Source organism: Lepisma saccharinum, chromosome 8 (assembly GCF_977018435.1).
Source record: "Lepisma saccharinum chromosome 8, izLepSacc3.1, whole genome shotgun sequence".
NCBI classification, from domain to species: Eukaryota; Metazoa; Arthropoda; class Insecta; order Zygentoma; family Lepismatidae; genus Lepisma; species Lepisma saccharinum.
Genome location: NC_139236.1, coordinates 34,213,188 through 34,231,211, shown reverse-complemented (window position 1 = coordinate 34,231,211; position 18,024 = coordinate 34,213,188).

The following is an 18,024-nucleotide window of genomic DNA, read 5'->3' as shown; positions in this document are numbered from 1 at the left end:
GCAGACAGACATCCGTTTCTTTCATGACACATTCAAAATCACTTCGTTCTCTTATATCGATATCTTGCCTCTTCTAAGGTGACTATGATGATGATGATGATGATGATGATGAATCATTAGAAGAAATTGATGTAGGGATACAGTGACGGCAGCCAGGGGCGGGCTGTTCTCCATTAGCCGCCCTCAGAAAACAGGTACAGCCACCGGCAAAAAAAAATGGGACACCTACATCCTGAAATGCTCGCTAGCCCGCATGGCTTTATGTGTGTTGCCTAACTCTACGGCGTTATAAGAAGGTCGTTACGAAGCGTTCTTTTTACACTCAAGCGAGAAACCTAATATGCAGTGTTTCAAACGTCACGCAATTCTAACTTTGATCGCTTCTAAATCGAAAGCTGTGAAACATATTCACACCAGGTTTTCTATGTTTTTCTAACATTTTTAATTGCAAATTTTTTGCCGTAAAGAAACCTCTAGATATGAATTGATGAAAAATTTAGAATATTGTTCCGCGATACTAATGTCAGGATAAAATGAAATTACCTCAGAGTTAGGGAATAGCTGATATCATAATAATGCTACCTTGTAACTAATATCTAATATTGGCCTTTTATTTAGATTCAGACACCCAAATTGTCATTTTCTACAACGGCGCAGACTAAGATTGGTCCAATTGTTACGAACATGTGTTTTGCAGATTCTTTAAAAATTTATCTCAAATATTGGGCGTTAAACATCCCCCTTTCCAGTCGCCGTTCTGAGACACTTTTCCGTTCATGTTCAGTTTTATATTTCGGTCTCTGTTCATCATGACAACATTCACCTCGAGCTACCGGCCTCAGAGTCAATATTTCCTTTCTTTTTTAATAACTATGTTTGAGTTTCCAGAAGGATATACGAAGGATTGGGCGATTTTTATGTAAACACACAAAAATTATATGAACCATAAGTGTTCGTATTTTCTCATTACAAGCAAAATGCAATATATTTTCTCATGTCATGCATAAGTAAGTGTATTACAGATTTCATATAATCGGTATCGAAATTTGTGTGTATGTTCCATTGTCCAACACAGTCAACTCTATTGTTAAACTGGATTAACGAAAATGCCGATCTGGATTATCTATTACCTCAATTCTTCTTTAGTAACTAGAACGTGTCACTAAATGCAACTCGTAATTCATTGTAAAAATCGGGCAGTTCAATTTTCTAAAACACAAGGTAATGAACCAGCAACTGAAACACTCCCAACGGTGTGTGAAGTGTGTGTGTGTGTGTGTTAGAGAACATTCACACCGAAGCGACACGCGATACATGTCGCTTGGAAACTAGCCAATCAGCAGTTTGTCACTGCAGCGGCATGACAGGCCCCACAAGCGACACGTGTGTGCTGACGCTTCTGAGTGAACTTTCCTTTACGATTCCAACAAATGAATATTAAATAATGCATATAATTACCTTCAATATCTTACGTAGCAACAAATTAACGAAGTTGCATTTGTTCGTATCGAACTTCTATATCAAACTATGACATTAGCCCTTTGAGATAGAAGTCTCAGATATACATGGTGGGACATATTAATGGGACACATTTATATTTACTCGTATATTACTGCGAGCAATAACTGTCGTGCATGTTTTAGATATAGCTTAATAGGAAGTGTAAGGATGGGAGTTACTGTTGCAGGTTTCTTTCATTGTTGCAGGGAATCATCGTGATGTAGACAGCAGTTGAAATTCCGTACGTCGTGGCGTTCTTCAGGAGCGGAAGCTCCATCATCACAGCACAAAGACGTTACAGACATCATTTCCAGAAATGGGTAGCACCATCCCGAAAGGTCATACTGCGTGCCGTTCACAACTTTCGTGAGACCGCAGATGCCAACAAGTCCCCTGGGATACCTCGATCTTCTCGTAGTGCAATAAACATTGAACGTGTGTCCAATGCCATGGACCTAAGTCCAAAGAAGTCAACTTGGCGAGTGTGTCAGCAACTTCATATTCCACGGACCAGTGTGAGGCGAATCCTCAAAAAGGACTTAGAACTGTATCCGTACAAGCTACAGGTGGTGCATAAATTGTTCGACCAAGATAAAGTTCACAGAACCACATTCTGTAATTGGTTAATCAGCAAAGGTGATGACTTTGTGCAACACTTGATCACGTCAGATAAAGCACATTTCCACCTGAGTGGGAGGAAATGTGCTTCATCTGACGTGATCAGTTTTGTTAATAAACAAAACTGTCGATTCTGGGCAAGGCAAAATCCGCAACTGTTGCATGAAAAGCCATTGCACAGTGCCAAGGTTAGTGTGTGGTATGCAGTGAGTTATGCCTGTGTGATAGGCCCCTATTTTTTTGAGGACGAACAGAATGACACCCTGACAGTCACCGCTGAGCGGCACAACACGATGCTACGAACATTCTTCATACCCGAAATGAGACGGCTTGGCCTAAGGGGCATGTGGCTGCAGCAGGGTGGTGCCACTAGTCATACAGCAGTAGTGTCAATGACAACCCTTCGACGACACTTGCCGGGACGGCTCATCTCGAGATTAGGTGATGTCCAATGGCCATCCACATCCCCGGATCTAACTCCACCGGACTACTTCCTGTGGGGTTACCTAAAGGACAAGGTGTACACCACAAGGCCCACTACCATCAATGAACTGAAGGACAACATCCGAAGGGAGATAGCGGGCATCCCAGCCGAACCCTGCGCAAAACTATGCTGAACATGACTGTTAGAGCCAAAGAATGTTTTCGTCAAGGGGGTTTCATCTCAGGGATGTAATCTTAAAACACTGAACACAGCGCAAAACTCCCGTCCTTTGGCAGTGTTTCCCATATATTTCTACGTAGTCCGGATCCCACCAAATCCATATGTTTTTTTCCTCCGAGCAAATATTAAGAGTACTTGAATTTTACTCAGATTATGTATGTTACACTGCAAAGAATAATGTCGGTGATATCAAGGCGGCACGAATGTCGAGACTAGAACAAGACCGAGACAGCCCAGTAAAACTTGAGACGAGAACTAGGTTGGATTCTTCGAGACTTGTCGAGATAAGGCAGGCATACCTCTTTAAAATCGAGACGAGACCGAGACTTATTTATCTGAAACTCTCAACCTTGCTCGAGAATTAAGTAATATTAGAAAAATCTCTCCTAACCTATAAATGATTTAAAACTACACGTAAGACTGCCAGACTCAGTATTACCTCTTTAAGGGCTAAATAATAGTACAAAGACAACAAACGATCGCTGGTCCTCTTGGACACACAACTTTCGCTTAAATTCACGGAAATCTGTATGCTGTAAATACCATCGTATTGTGTTGATAAGCCATTTCGAGAAACGCAATACAAGGTTAGGCACACTCAGAGAAGTCAGAAAACGTGGAAACCAAACTTTTGTAACGAGCTAAAGTTTGTATAAAACGGATTCTGTCCAATGATGCAAAGTGAAAAAGAAACTAGGTTGTATATTTAACAGTGCTAAAGTTTCATTGTATTGAGATATGTGAGTAGCCATCACAGGATTGCCCGGTGGATTATATAATGACCCTTGCTGCTGGGTTATAAGAATTATTTATAGGGGGACAAATTATTGAACCTCAATACTATAATAAATAAATACAATATTTTTATAGTTTATCTACATTTTCTATTTACGTTCGCACAAGAATGGGGAGGGTGATCGAATTTTATAATAATTTTGGTGATTTAATCTCTAACGACGATGTACATAACTGGATGACTACTGACGTGATGAATTTTTGTAATTTCTCTACGTATATCTGTAATATCGTTCATTTAACATAAGACAACATCCTTCATAGGAAAAGCACTTATCAAATGTCCATACTTTGTGGACATTTCCGGGAAAAGAAAATGAATTCAAAAGGTAAATAATACTTTATGATATTTCTCAACTTAAAACAAATAACTGAAAATTGAAAATAAATACTGCTTGTGCTACATTTAGAAGATATACAAAATTAACACATTTCATCTGTAACTTTTCTATTATTTACTTTGAGCACCACGCTACACTTCAATCTTGTATTATCTGCAATGAAAGAAATACCATTCTTGAATGCAATAATACGATTTGCTAGATAAGTAAAAATTATTAGAAGTACTTATTCTTAGTTCTTAAATTGAATACCAATTTATTGCTTTAAAATTCCTTACTATTGCAATTTCTTTTAAATGTTAACTTTCTAACTGCACTTTATAGTGCCAAATAATCATTCACATAAATACTATTAAATATATTTCTACATGACAAATACTTGCAGAAATATCGAATCAATTTTGGTATCTAATAGTACGTATTTTCACATTTCTTGTTGAAATGTATCTGTGCTAAAAGAAACAGGGTTAACGACCTATGTAACAAAAGAACGTTGGAAAGTATATAAAAATATGTATTGTTGCGACAGTGTACTGGAATATAATAAATATTTTATTGTTGTGTTGTTTCGACGAGGACACATGGTTTTCGATTTTCGTCATTCTGTAGTATAGAATCAGAATGGAAATGCTTTGAACAGATTATGTTTTGGTCTCATGGCCTGTTCTTGCATTCATGCCTTTTCACTTTGCTCACGTCTAGTCTATTCATATTGAGCAAATGTCAATTTATAGAATAATCTCTATTTTCTACCATCTTCAAAACTTGCAGACGAGGAAACTTCTACTTTTGATATCCACGTGTCTTTTTATGTGAAGAAATCCATACTACCTCTCCAGAATATACAATACAATGGAAATATCTACAAATTCCTCAAGCAAGCATACCTTATAATTATATTTGGCACTACTGTAGATACAACAAATTTCGTTTATGTTTTAATTATTTGTGTTGTATTGATAGTGATATAGGCTCCTAGAGACTATCGTCAATACAAATTATGTATTTTTCAGTATATAACCAGATAAGGAAAGAAGTTACGTAATGTTGTTTTGTTGCATGTTTTATATAAGATAACGCACATTCTCTACACTAATTCAAATTTCTTGTTTTCATAGTGTGATACTAAGGATAATGATTATTCGTGGTTTTGACATTTTGCCTTATAATGTTAACGTTTCATAACCTGTGGATATAGTTAATTATAATAATGAAGTAAATCATGGGCGCCCGACCGCATAAAATTTTACAAGGGAAGGTCAATATCAAGGTAAGGTTCTGAAGGGCAACATATTCCATTTCATGTGACGCCATATTTTCGGGTCAATATGAGTTTTGGCTTTAAACACATAAAAGCACACAAACCCACACATACACACACACACACACCTGTTCGCACATGGGGCTATGAGAAGAAGGTCGCGTGATCAACTAGTTGAAACAAACATTTGAATGATGTTGTTTTTTCCCACTTTATTGGTTAATGTTTACTTGAAATTGAATTGACCATTTCAGACTTGATGGTAGAATCAAAACAGATGAATAACCTGGTTGAAGATCCTGTTACTTCCTTAGCCTGTATTGGCGATGGACTGGGAGCAGTGTGAGGAAGAAGGATGAATTTTTGCCGGGCTGTTGCTAGAGATATACCGTAGCGAATTCGGCAACCTCGTCCTATGCTGCCCTCATGTGCAAATTTCCCCCTAAGCCCGTAAGGCAATGGTTTCCCGGGAGCGCTGTGCCTGGCTTAGATAAATGTTCAAATATGTTCACTGAAATGTCATTTACTTACTTACTTATTCGTTTAGATAGGCAATAAAAAATGCAACTACTGAATTTAATGATTACAGATAATTCAGTATTGCCTGTCTAATAATTTCCAAATATAATATTGAGTGTGGGTTTTGAAAACACTAAGTTGCTGACCAAGGCAGTTTATTAAGATATAAAAACACTTAACAAGTAACGCTTCAACCCTGAAAAAATATTTTTAGTTTAGTTCTTCGTCTGAGGAAGACCCTGATAAAGGGTTGAAACGTTACTTCTTAAGTGTTTTTATATCTTAATAAAGTGCCTTGGTCAGCAACTTAGTGTTTTCAATATGGAAACAAGGCTTAATTATATTTCTGTGGGTTTTGGTTTTTAAGTTCACTTGATACACTTGATGCACGAGTGGACCTACAGTTTAAAGTGAGATCTGAACTACTTGTGGCTCCACCGGGTATCGAACGAGGGACTCTTTGATTACAAGGCGATGGCTTTACCACTACGCCATCGGAGAAGCACTCGTTGCTATGTAAGAAATGGAAGACGTATTATTCGATAGTAATTTATTTTTTACTGAATGGTATATATTTCTAAATCATAAAGACATTAGTGCAGCGTGAGGAACTGCAGACAATTTTGCAGTAAAATTCTCAGCATATAAAATGCAATGAAATGAATGATTAATTATAAGGGGAAATAAAAGAGCTACGAATGTAAGTTATAAAACACTGCAGTCACTCGAACTTGCCTCCCCTCCTCCCTCAAACGCCAAGAAAGTGGAATCGCGTAGTTCTGTGAGGCATGCTCCTTTATATTACTGCATGGCCAACACAGGTATTCCAACATCCGTCAGAATGATAAATTAGCAGTTGCTAATTTCGTGAAGACTTGAAAATTGTTGAAAAATATAAATCCCATGGTGCCACAAACCTTTGTGAGCCAGGCCTATCAAGCAGATTGCCATTGGGTAATTAATGTGTGATCAGTGCTTCGAGTCGCGTCATCATCTAGACCAGAATGTGCTACGTTTCTTTTTATTTAAACTGCACAATTATTGTCAGCGTGCTGAATAAACATAAAAATTTTGGGTACTTTCACTGGGAATCGAACAGGGGCCGTTCTTTCCAAGGGATCAACTATAACAAGAAACTCATTCATCATGTCCTTGTGTTTTGAAACGAACTGTGACAGCCTTACAAAACGATTGGACAAGGACACGGTGTGTTCTGTGGGACGGTAGAAAAGCATTGTAAACGTCTACATTAGTTTATATTAATACTATAATTTTATTTAGATGTGTCTTTGGAATAAATATGTAAAGAATACTTTGAAAGCCAATTTACTCCATTTTTACTTTTAAATTACAAAGCGCAAATTTTGAAAACACGTTAAACACTTATAACACCATTAAGCCTTGTTTCCATGATATGAAAAACTCAATATGCTGACCAAGGCAGAAATGTATTTTATTTTAAAACATAAACTTTGCTTCTTTGTACTTGGTACAGAGTCTGAAGAAGATCTTGATAGAAGGTTGAAACGTTACGTTTAGTTTATGTTTTAAAATAAAATAAATTTCTGCCTTGGTCAGCATATTGAGTTTTTCATGTTAAACACTAACGTCATGTCAAAACGTAATTAAGTCATAATTCAAAATATTGTGACGTAACAGGCGCCATGATAATTCGTGGTTGGTTGCTAAAAGAGGGGAGAAATATGCCCTAAATTACTGATCATGCGACTAAATAATCGCATCGAGAAAATTATAAACCAAAATTTTAACCCAATTTTTTTTATTTTCATTTGTAAATTTTGTTGAATCTGGCAACACTAATATTGTATGGCGCTTCAGGAACGAGGGACCGAATCTAGGTCCTCTCGATTACAGGGTGAGAACGTTGTCTGTGCACCATCGGGAAGGACAGCAAGACACGTTGTCAATATCAATAGAAGATGTAATGGATCGCAAGATAAGGTTAAAATGTGGAAAAGCCTGGAATAATGAAGGATAAATACAGGACAAAACAACATTCCACTGAAGTGTTACTTTCTTATTTCGCTCAAGAAATGGTTATTCCCAAAGCCATGAAGTTCTCCGTCACTCACAAACATCCAATTGCGATCCTCTGGTAATTTATTTTTCTCTCTCGAAATTGACATCTTGGACAAATAATTATTCTAAATTTCCATATTTATTAATTTGGAGGGGGTTATAGCACAACTTGGCAATTACGAGTATTACAAATACGTAGAAACATAAATTTCCAGGTGTAAGTATGTTTTACGGATTTCGAATTTGAAGCGATCAAAGTTAGAATTGCGTGAAGTTTGAAACACTGCATATTAGGTTTCTGGCTTGAGTGTAAAAAGAACGCTTCGTAACGACCTTCTCACATCGCCGTAGAGTTAGGCAACACACATAACACCATGCGGGCTAGCGAGCATTTCAGGATCTAGGTGTCCCATTTTTTTTGCCGGTGGCTGTACATTAAATGCTCTTCTAGCAGCAATATGCTGTTTTGTATGGCATTTAAAGGCATGTCACATGTGGCATTAACGTAAATCAGATTCCTCCTCGATGGCGTAGAAGTAACTTAGTTGCCTTGTAATCAATGGGTCTCGCGTTCAACACGCGGAGGAGGCACCGTGAATAGTTTCCGGACTCCATTTTAAACTGTAGGTTCAGTCTCGATTAGCCTATTCGAACATAAACTGGACTTAATGTTAATACAAACTTGGAAATATGGTAAGCCGCCCCTATGAATATTAAAGTAAAACAAATAATTCCATATAATATATTGGACTCATTATCAGAATAATTATATCCAAGAAAGATATTACATTAGAAAGGTATTTAAGACGCAGAATCTGTGACAACAAGAGCTCAGTTTTTATTTTCTCAGGAAGTTAGTTCTGGTATTTTTTAAATGTTGCTCTGGTAGCTATTATATGTTCTTGAATCGTGAAAAGTTACAACACTTCTCAAGAATTTATGGGGAATCAGAGTAGAACACTAGTAGCTTAGTATCAATAATTATCGCTTCCATTTCACAATTCAAAACTGTTAAATGTATTTTTGTCCTACAGCGAGGTTCAATAGATTGTATTGAGTTTTTTTAATGAATCAGGTAATGTAGCTGAAATGTAATATATCCTTTTAGAACTAAGATTTATTCCATATTCTGTTTTTCCTCCAAGTTGATTGAATTAAAATGATGGTGTGGGATGACAAAATATTTTAAATTGATTTTCAAGGAGGGTAAAGGTGACCGTTGTGTGGCGCTGAGCACATCACTTCCACAATGGCCGAGATCGTGAATGTGTGGAGCCCGTACCTCCAAACCGTCAATGAGGTTCCATCCCTTGTTGCAATATGCAAAGGAATGCATTTATATGTACAGTCACCGGCAATAAAAATGGGATACCTAGATCTTGAAGTACCCACTTCCCTGCAATGTGTTGCCTAACTCTACAACATCAATAGCAACTTTTCAATAGTAAGTTCTGCTATCGTCGAGTTAGGCAATACAAATGATTCCATGGAGGGAAGATGATATTTCAGGATCTAGGTGGACAAATTTTATTGCTAATGACTGTACATGTATTTATTTTTGTTCTCTTTTTTTAAGGTTTCCGATTCTTCGAAAGTCCACCTGCAAATGTGATCATCCGACTTAAGTGCTCTTGACTGATGGATACCCCTTAGATTTGCAATACAGAGTCACATGCCCAGCATTCGAATATACGGCGCTTACAGCACCTCTGTTTACTGTGCCATGAGCGCTAGACCAACGTCATGAACCAACAGCGGAAGTGTCCAAACCGTTTCCGTCGAAAGGCGATAAAAAGAAAGCGGCAAAATATTATTAATGGAAGAAGAATGACCTGCGTTAAGTACTGCGTTTCGCAACCTTTCCTAGTATGTTATTTATATACGAGGGTGACTCAGGCAACGCAGGAAGGAAAACAATACGAAAACGCACGTATCTATTAGCAATAATAATTCATTTCTGCTTATCGTGTAGGAGTATAGTAGGCTGTCCTTATACACTACGAACATACATATATATTATTTTTTGGCCATTTTAAGTCACTTTCCAAGCTCTTAGTTTCATTGCGACGATGATTGATTGATTTGTTTTTTTAAGCCCACTTTATGCACAGTAAGGCTAATCGGGACTGGACCTACAGTTTAAAGTGGGATCCGAACCACTGTGCCAAGTGCCTCCACCGGGTATCGAACCCGGGACCCCTTGATTACAAGGCGACGACGCTACCACTGTTCCATCGGGGAGGCCCCATTGCGACGATGATGATGAAGATGAGGATGAATGATGAATGGATGAATGGATGATGGGATAAGTACAATGATCAGGAGCGTATATTCCAGGCTAGCTAGGCTATCTGCGAAGCCTGAAGCCTAGAGACTAAAATTTAAAAAAAGAAACGATTAGAAACTATGAATAAAACCACTAGTAAATACTCACTGATAAAACTCATTTCAAAAAGAAGATAATGGCGATTCTGAATTTGGCAACCTGAATTCTTAGGAGCTGGCAACTTGAATTCTTAGGAACTTGGCAAATTGTATTCTTAGGGGTTGGCAACGTGAATTCTTAGGAGTTGGCAACCTGAATTCTTAGAAGTTGGCAACCTTAATTCTTAGAAGTTGGCAACCTTAATTCTTAGAGGTTGGAAAACTGTATTCTTAGAAGTTGGCAACCTGAACGAATTCTTAGAAGTTGAAAAGTTGAATTCTTAGAAGTTTGCAACCTGCTGCTGTTGGGATGGCAACTTGGCTTTCTTAAAGAGAACGAGCAAAATGTGTGTGTCTAACCACTTATACCGGGGGTATACGCGAACCTAGTCTTCTCCCTTCCTCCATAGCCTAGGGCTATGTGTTATAGTGAGATAGTCCAATTCTTGAGCTCAGCATGCGCCACTGACAATGATATGTCAATGCTTTGCCCAGCGTTCGAAGTTGGTTGTAAGCTGCACTGACCACGCTGCAATGAAAAACCGACTCTTTTGTTATTGATTGATTTGCTTGATTTTACTACGCTTTTCTGCAACTTTTCTTGAGGATTAATGGTGATAAGATAAAAGTGATCAAAGGACAATCATAAACACAAATGGGCAGGACAGCACAAGCTGCACAGAGGATATACTGCCTTGTAATCAAAGAATTCCTGGTTTGGTCTCCGGTAGAGGCACATAGTGGTTGGGATTCTACTTTAAACTGTAGGTCCAGTCCCTATTACTCTATCTGTGCATAAAGTGGACTTGAAACAAAACCTCAAGAGGATTTATTGCCTGTGAGTCCAGGCATCAGAGCTACGTTTGTTTGCAAAATGCAGTCCAGGGTGTACTACGTAAGGAAAGTAAACATTTGGGTGTCTTCATCGTCTTTTTAATTGCAGCAATGAAGATGAATGAGAACAAGAATATGTGATGAACGGATGAAACAGTTGACAGGGCAACACAATGAGCGAGAATCCGTGCCTTTCCTAGGATTCGAACCTAGGACATCTGGCTTCGTAGAACGCTTCCCTTAACCCATTTGCCACCAAGGGTAGGCCAGAGTGAGTCATGGCACAACAGAGGTCAGGTTGGGTCACCTACAAGAAGAGCAGATCGTGTGTAGCTTGCAGAGAACTTTCACATGCTAAATATGAATTGTATATATAGCATCAGTCGGACTCACCGATGTTTAAGTGGTAACGCTGCCGCCTTGTATTCAACAGGTCCTGAGTTTTATCCTCGGCGGAAGCACATTGTGCACTGCTTAAAACTGTAGGTTTCAAAACGGTAGGTCTAACCTCGATCAATCTGCTTGAGCATAAGGTGAACTTAAAAACAAACAAACTTTTTGACGGGGAGGAGATACAGTTACGCGCCAATTGTGCATTTATTTCAATATCGCCCTAATGGGCAATGCTACTAAAAAAAAAAGCCTGGGCGTGTCAAGAGTATGAATTTCTCTCCATGTTGCAAGTGGAAGCGTTTCTTTATGTTGATTATTAAGCTGGACACGATATTTGAAAAATATGAAGAATAAGAATTTTCGGAATCCCATGTATTCCTTATGGGGAATCAACTTCAACATCAAGTTACGGCTAATCAAATTAGAGTTTAGACTTTTCTGCTTGACAATCACTTCTTCAAACTGCTCTCTTCCCATTGATATCATTTTCCATTCCATCGGAAATTTGATATTCCCAAGATAACAAATCAAATTATACTCCTATATGCCCAATGCATTTCTCCTTGCCTCCTGGCAGTGTTGCCAAACCTGGTGAGCATAAAAGAGCTAAATTTCACCTTAAATGGAGTTAAAACTGAATTTCAAGGAGCTAGATTTACGAAGCGCTTCATAGAATAATGTAAGTTGTCAAAGGGAAGGGGCGCTGCTATTACAGTTTATTCTTAGTTTTCACCATCTAGATCCTTTGGCATCACCCATCTCATGGTCGTATGAAATCGAAAATGAAGGATTGATTCCCTGCTAACAATATTATGTCAATTTCACGTCAACACGGCGCTATAAAAAAAGTAGTTGGGGATATAACAGGGGGTGGGGCGACGCAGCCCCAATATAACAATATCACGTCACGTGCAAAATGTATAATCATGGCAAAAGTTGGTCTATGTGGGTCGGAACCAGTGATGGGAGACGGGGGCGGGCGCCCCAGTTCACAGTCAAACGAGTTCACGAAAGAGCCAAATCTGGCTCCAAGAGAGCTAAGTTGGCAACACTGACTCGGAGGGAAAAGCCGGGCGGAGACTGTCCCGCATGCCCTTAACGCTTCAGAAGCTTAACAGGGAAGATTATAACTACTGATAAATGCACTTCCCCCCCCCCCCCCACGAATGTTCGGCTAAAAGTGTTATATTTTTTTACGTAGAATGTCATTCTGCAGTAAGAAAAGGGGTTCCGATTGAAAAATGAAGTTGGTATCGGTTTCACAGACAGTAGCACCGTCTACGGCATAACCGACAGCACTATTTTAATGTTCCCTTCCATCATTCCATTTTTCATGTGGAACATTTTTTTAAATTTTTTTTTACGATGTATATTTATCGAGATATTTATATTTTTCATAATAAATGGACCACCCTGCGTAGAAATACATCAATAGACTGGGTAATTATTTGGCATTGTGAAGTTTCGTTTCCCCTGACTTCGATTGGTGTTGGCTTGTCCATTAGTGATTATCTTGCAGTTTGGACTCTACAAGCCTTACCTGTAGCTTGGGGTCTGTCTTATATTGTGTGGTTCCTGTAGGGGTCGAATTGTTCTTGCAAGGATGGTCATCAAGAACGGAATTATAAGCAAATAATGCCACAAATTTATTTATATACACTCGCTTTGTAAACAAGGGTTCCTGGGTTCAGTCTCCAGTTAAGACACTAAACTGTAGGTCTAGTTTCAACTTGCCTATCTGTGGACTCAAAACAAAATATTGCTACGTCCATACAAATACGAAATTAGAATGTTTTGAAAATCATGTCGCGATGCCATCTTTCGGGCAATTTCAGAAACTCCACCAAGGAGCCCCTTTGTTCGATATAACTGCCCTTGAGTTCGTGTACTGTATGCCACAGGCCACACAATTATCTCTGTGCTTTAAATTGCATTCCCTTGCATGTTGACGTGCATTGCAAATCGCTTTTGAAAGAGAAAAAAAGATTGTGCCTTCAGTTACAGAAACTGGCGCAAACGCCTTTTCCCTTTCTAACTCCATGTCTAACAATACAACGGAAAGTGTTGGGAGTTGCGAGTGTTGGTAAGGTCAAACTGTGTATTTCCGGCTTCTGCCTCTTTTTTCCTTTTTCCACTATCAATTATATCGCATTTTAAAAGCAATAAAATCAGCGTTTCCCCCCAATTAACCAAATCTAATTAAGAAGATTCTACTTTCTTCTGTCGATATATTGTTCCGATATGTCCACGATTGTGTAAGAAGCGAACATTTTTATAAATTCCAACTTCGATTAAAAGCTACGGGGTAGGGAGGGGGCTGAGAACCACTTGTGTAGGCGTAATTAATGGCTTCCTTTGCAATCAGATGAAACGGAATTCGCACACCGACGTAAACAAATAATTAGTAAATTACTAAATGAAATTGGTCTTGAATAGACTGGAAACCTTCTATTATAAAAAGCCTTTGAAATGTTTTTTTGTCACAATGAAGGAGAATTATCTCAAGGTCACATGCACGTTTTTGCGTGCAATTTACTTTCAAGGTTTTAATTTTTTGTTTCATATAGTTATCTTACGTTGCGTGGTTCTAACGGTTGGTTAACCGTGTTTATGAATAGATGATTAGAGGGGGCATATTTTATCCGATTTGCCTGCAGTCTTTACCTCCGGAGAAAAAAAGCAAATTCCGAGGTTACAGATTATTTTCAAGTTGAACTCAGATCTCCATTGTTCACATCCTTTGTTTAGATTGGATTGATTGGATTTGTTTTACTTCGCGTTTCTGGGGCGCCCGGGGAGGGGCCGGGGGGCACTTGCCCCCTTGTGATTTCTGAAAAGAGTTAATGTAATTCGAATGGTGAAATTGTAACGATATTTTATAACAAAAAGTGTTGTTTTTGTAACTTACAGGCCGTAAGTTACAGCAATTATTATTATTATTATTATTATTATTATTTGAAGCAGGGTTACATTTAAGCTTACAGTATATTTTACACTGAGGACATTACAAATGTATGCATTTTAAAAACATAAGTAGTAGTAGTAGTAATAATAATAACAAAAATAATAGCAACAATAAAAGCAGAAATAACAGCAATAATAATAATAATAATAATAATAATAATAAAAGTTTATATGAACCTTCTCGAATATAAAGATTAGACCGAGGCTGCCTAAAATACGAGACGAGAACGAGCCATATCCTTCTAGACTTGCCGAAAGAGATAGACGATATCTGTAAAAATCTAGCCGAGACTTACTATCCAAGACTCGCGGTCACGTTTGAAACTTTGGTGTCATATTTGAAATATTTACCTAAACGAAATTTACTTTACTCTGTGTCTTCTTCAGATATCATCAAGCGGATATTTACTGGTTACTTATGGATAGGTCATTTTTTTTCTAGGAATTACAAAGTAAATCCATTGAAGGTAATTTTGAGACAATGTTGCGTGGTTGTATATATAGGACTCGCGTATTTTCTACTTGTACGCTCGCATGCGTGACCTTCACCCACGTTGTGGGCGTAATCAAATTATAGATGGGGTTAATTGTCTGAGTGTTGTATTGGATGAAGGTAAACGGGTGTATAAGTTCGCTAATTTGGAAAGTTTAGAAAGTATGTATGGGCTCTAATAAGGTACAATATTCAAAATATTATTGTCTATATTTTTAATAATAAACTGAGTAAGTAAGGTAATAACCGTTTCAGAATTAATAGTTGGATGTTTTTCATAAACGAATACGAAGTTTACTAGCAACGTCCGTTTCCATGGTGAACAACAAGCACCGCAAACTATCTAAATAATTACCTCTAAACTTTTAATTAAAACAACCACGACGTAAATATTTTTGCATTTAGTTTACCAATATATACGTAATGTTATATCTGGGCTGAAACTCCTTATTATGTAGATGCCACTCTTGTTAGGGCCACCTTTTCAAAGCCAGGAGTTGATTCATCTGTGTGTGATCAGTGAGAAATATAATGTAGCTTGACAATAAAGAATGAAGCAAATAATGTAAGGGGAAAAGTGCGCCATGGAAACGGGTTGCCAAGGACGTGAAAAAGGGTGTTTTCACCATTAAAGAAGGGCTAATTGAGCGATTTTTTAATTTTGGGATATTTTCATAAAGGGTTGTAATCGGGCATTTCTGGCCTCCGGGGCTTCCTTCATGGAAAACATTTATGTCGGAGAGTGGTGGGATTGGGGCTATATATATACAGGGTGACTGGTAATTAGATGTATTCCCTGAAAGGGGTTAAAGTAGAGACAATTTGCAAATAATTTGACCATATGATACCCCGTCCGAAAATTAGTAGTTTTCGAGATAATCGAATTTCAATTGTTTTTTTAAAAAATGACAATTTTCCACATAAAAAGATGAATTGAGAAAAAACTGCTCATTGTATGGAACTTATTTCAGCGTTTTCTGATAGCTAACAAATAAGTGGTTCATTGAAAAAAAAAAAGTTTTTCCCAAATAACAATCACATGTAAGTAACGGGTGGGTCTAAACTTACAAGTGATGACAAAAAATGCACTCTTAGTTTACTTGGCAACGTATTAATAACAAAAATGGTATGACACGAAGCGTACAAATTACTTAAATTACTTCCTTGTGACATCTGCTATCCAACAAGGTACAAATGTTCATTTGTGTACAAGGATAATACTTCATTCATCTTCATGTGAATGAAATCAATGAACAATACAATTAAAGAACATTACATGTCTTGCTCAAAGTGAGCACCTCCGTTACGAGTGCAGGCAAGCAGGTTTTTACGGACATTTGTTCTCTTAACTCGTGATGTGATGGTTGTCCTTGATGTGTTTACCAGCTGTTAAGATCCTATCCCTGATCTCTTCTTGCGAGTATACCGGTGTCTTGTAAACTAAGTCCTCATTGCCTACATGGAGAACTAGCTCCTGCTTGTAGTGTGTCACAAAAACTTGGTGAGTTTCCAGTTCTTTTCATGTATAAATCATTATTGTATTTGTAATACTTTTGAAAATACAGTGTTTTGAAATGCGAAGAATCATTCATGGTAGACCTGTATAAGTACACTCAGTTTGCAAGCATGTGCGTAGTGTTAGCTTTAAGAGCCATGAATTTTAATGAGAATAACCTTGTTTTACTTGAAATAAATTTGAGTTCAATTTCTGCATCTGAAGTATGAGATACAGCGTGTTTCCATAACCTGTAACAAAAGGTCAGGCATGATGGGGAGGGAGACAAAAGCATCAACACGAGATAACGAAGCCCAGTCCGAAAACGCCCCAGTCAAGAGTTATAAATCAAAACCGTAGTTGAAAGATAGAAGGTTCTATGGATGTGTTACAGGGGATGTGTTACAATATGCTAGTATATAAATTATGTCTGAACATGAAAACACTCATGTAAACTTCACAGACAAAACAAAGCTACTGAGATGTTGAATTTTAACACCGAAGAAAGAGAACATGACAACATGAAGTATTGAATATTTTCACAGAGGTCCACCCATTTTTCTTTCACTAAAATTCAAGAATCCATTTTGGCATTGAATCACCGCTTCCTTTGTTATTTAAATATGTGCAGTTATATATTAATTATAATAATTACATAAATGACCATCAATAATAAAAAAACAATAATTGGACGTGTGTCACACATACATTTTATCATTGAGCAACTTTCAGCATAGTAATTATAATAATTACAAAAATTACCATAATTACCAACTAACTGTACACTGTTACTGTTATGATACTAGTGATTGAACACCAGTGGCGTAGCGTGATTTTATGAAAGGTGTAAGGCTTCCTTAGATAAACCCGATCTGAATATTGGATAAAGAAAACCCAAAGATATTTTAACTAAATAGAATCTACAGATGTATTTGAATGTAAGTCATGCATGGGCTTACTCAATTTCAAACACAAAATGCACACACTCTATGTTAACAATAATAGCATATGTATGTATTACTTAATGAAAATTCTCATTTATACTGTTACTCGATCCGACGATCCATTAGTCTGAACACCTCAATCACGACGTCGTAGAATCGGGAGTTCCTGGTAAATTTCTTTAGCAGCTCCTTTTCAATGGATATCAGTCCTTGTGTCTGTGTGCTGCGTTGAAATGTATGAATCCTCTACACTGCAGAAAACTACTTTTCCACCGACGAGCTTGAGGCAGGAACAGTGAGGAACAATTCTGTTAGTTTGTACACTTGTTCAATAGTTTCATTCAAATGGGTAGTACGCAAGTACTCATGAAGATCAAACACACTCTTTACTTAGGGCCTCCCCGATGGCGCAGTGGTAGCGTCGTTGCCTTGTAATCACGGGGTCCCGGGTTCGATACCCGGTGGAGGCACAAGTGGTTCGGATCCCACTTTAAACTGTAGGTCCAGTCCTGATTAGCCTTCCTGTGCATAAAGTGGAATTAAAACACCAAATCAATCCAATCCACACTCTTTACTCGATATTCGGCTTCAGAATAAATTACCTGTAGCTCAACTTTCAACTGGTAGCAATTGACAAATTTCGCATGCAGCTTAGTAAAGGACACAAACTCTTCTTCTGGAAAGGCCATGTCATATTTTTATTCTTATTATTTCTTTCACTAAAGTGCAATTTGTGGGA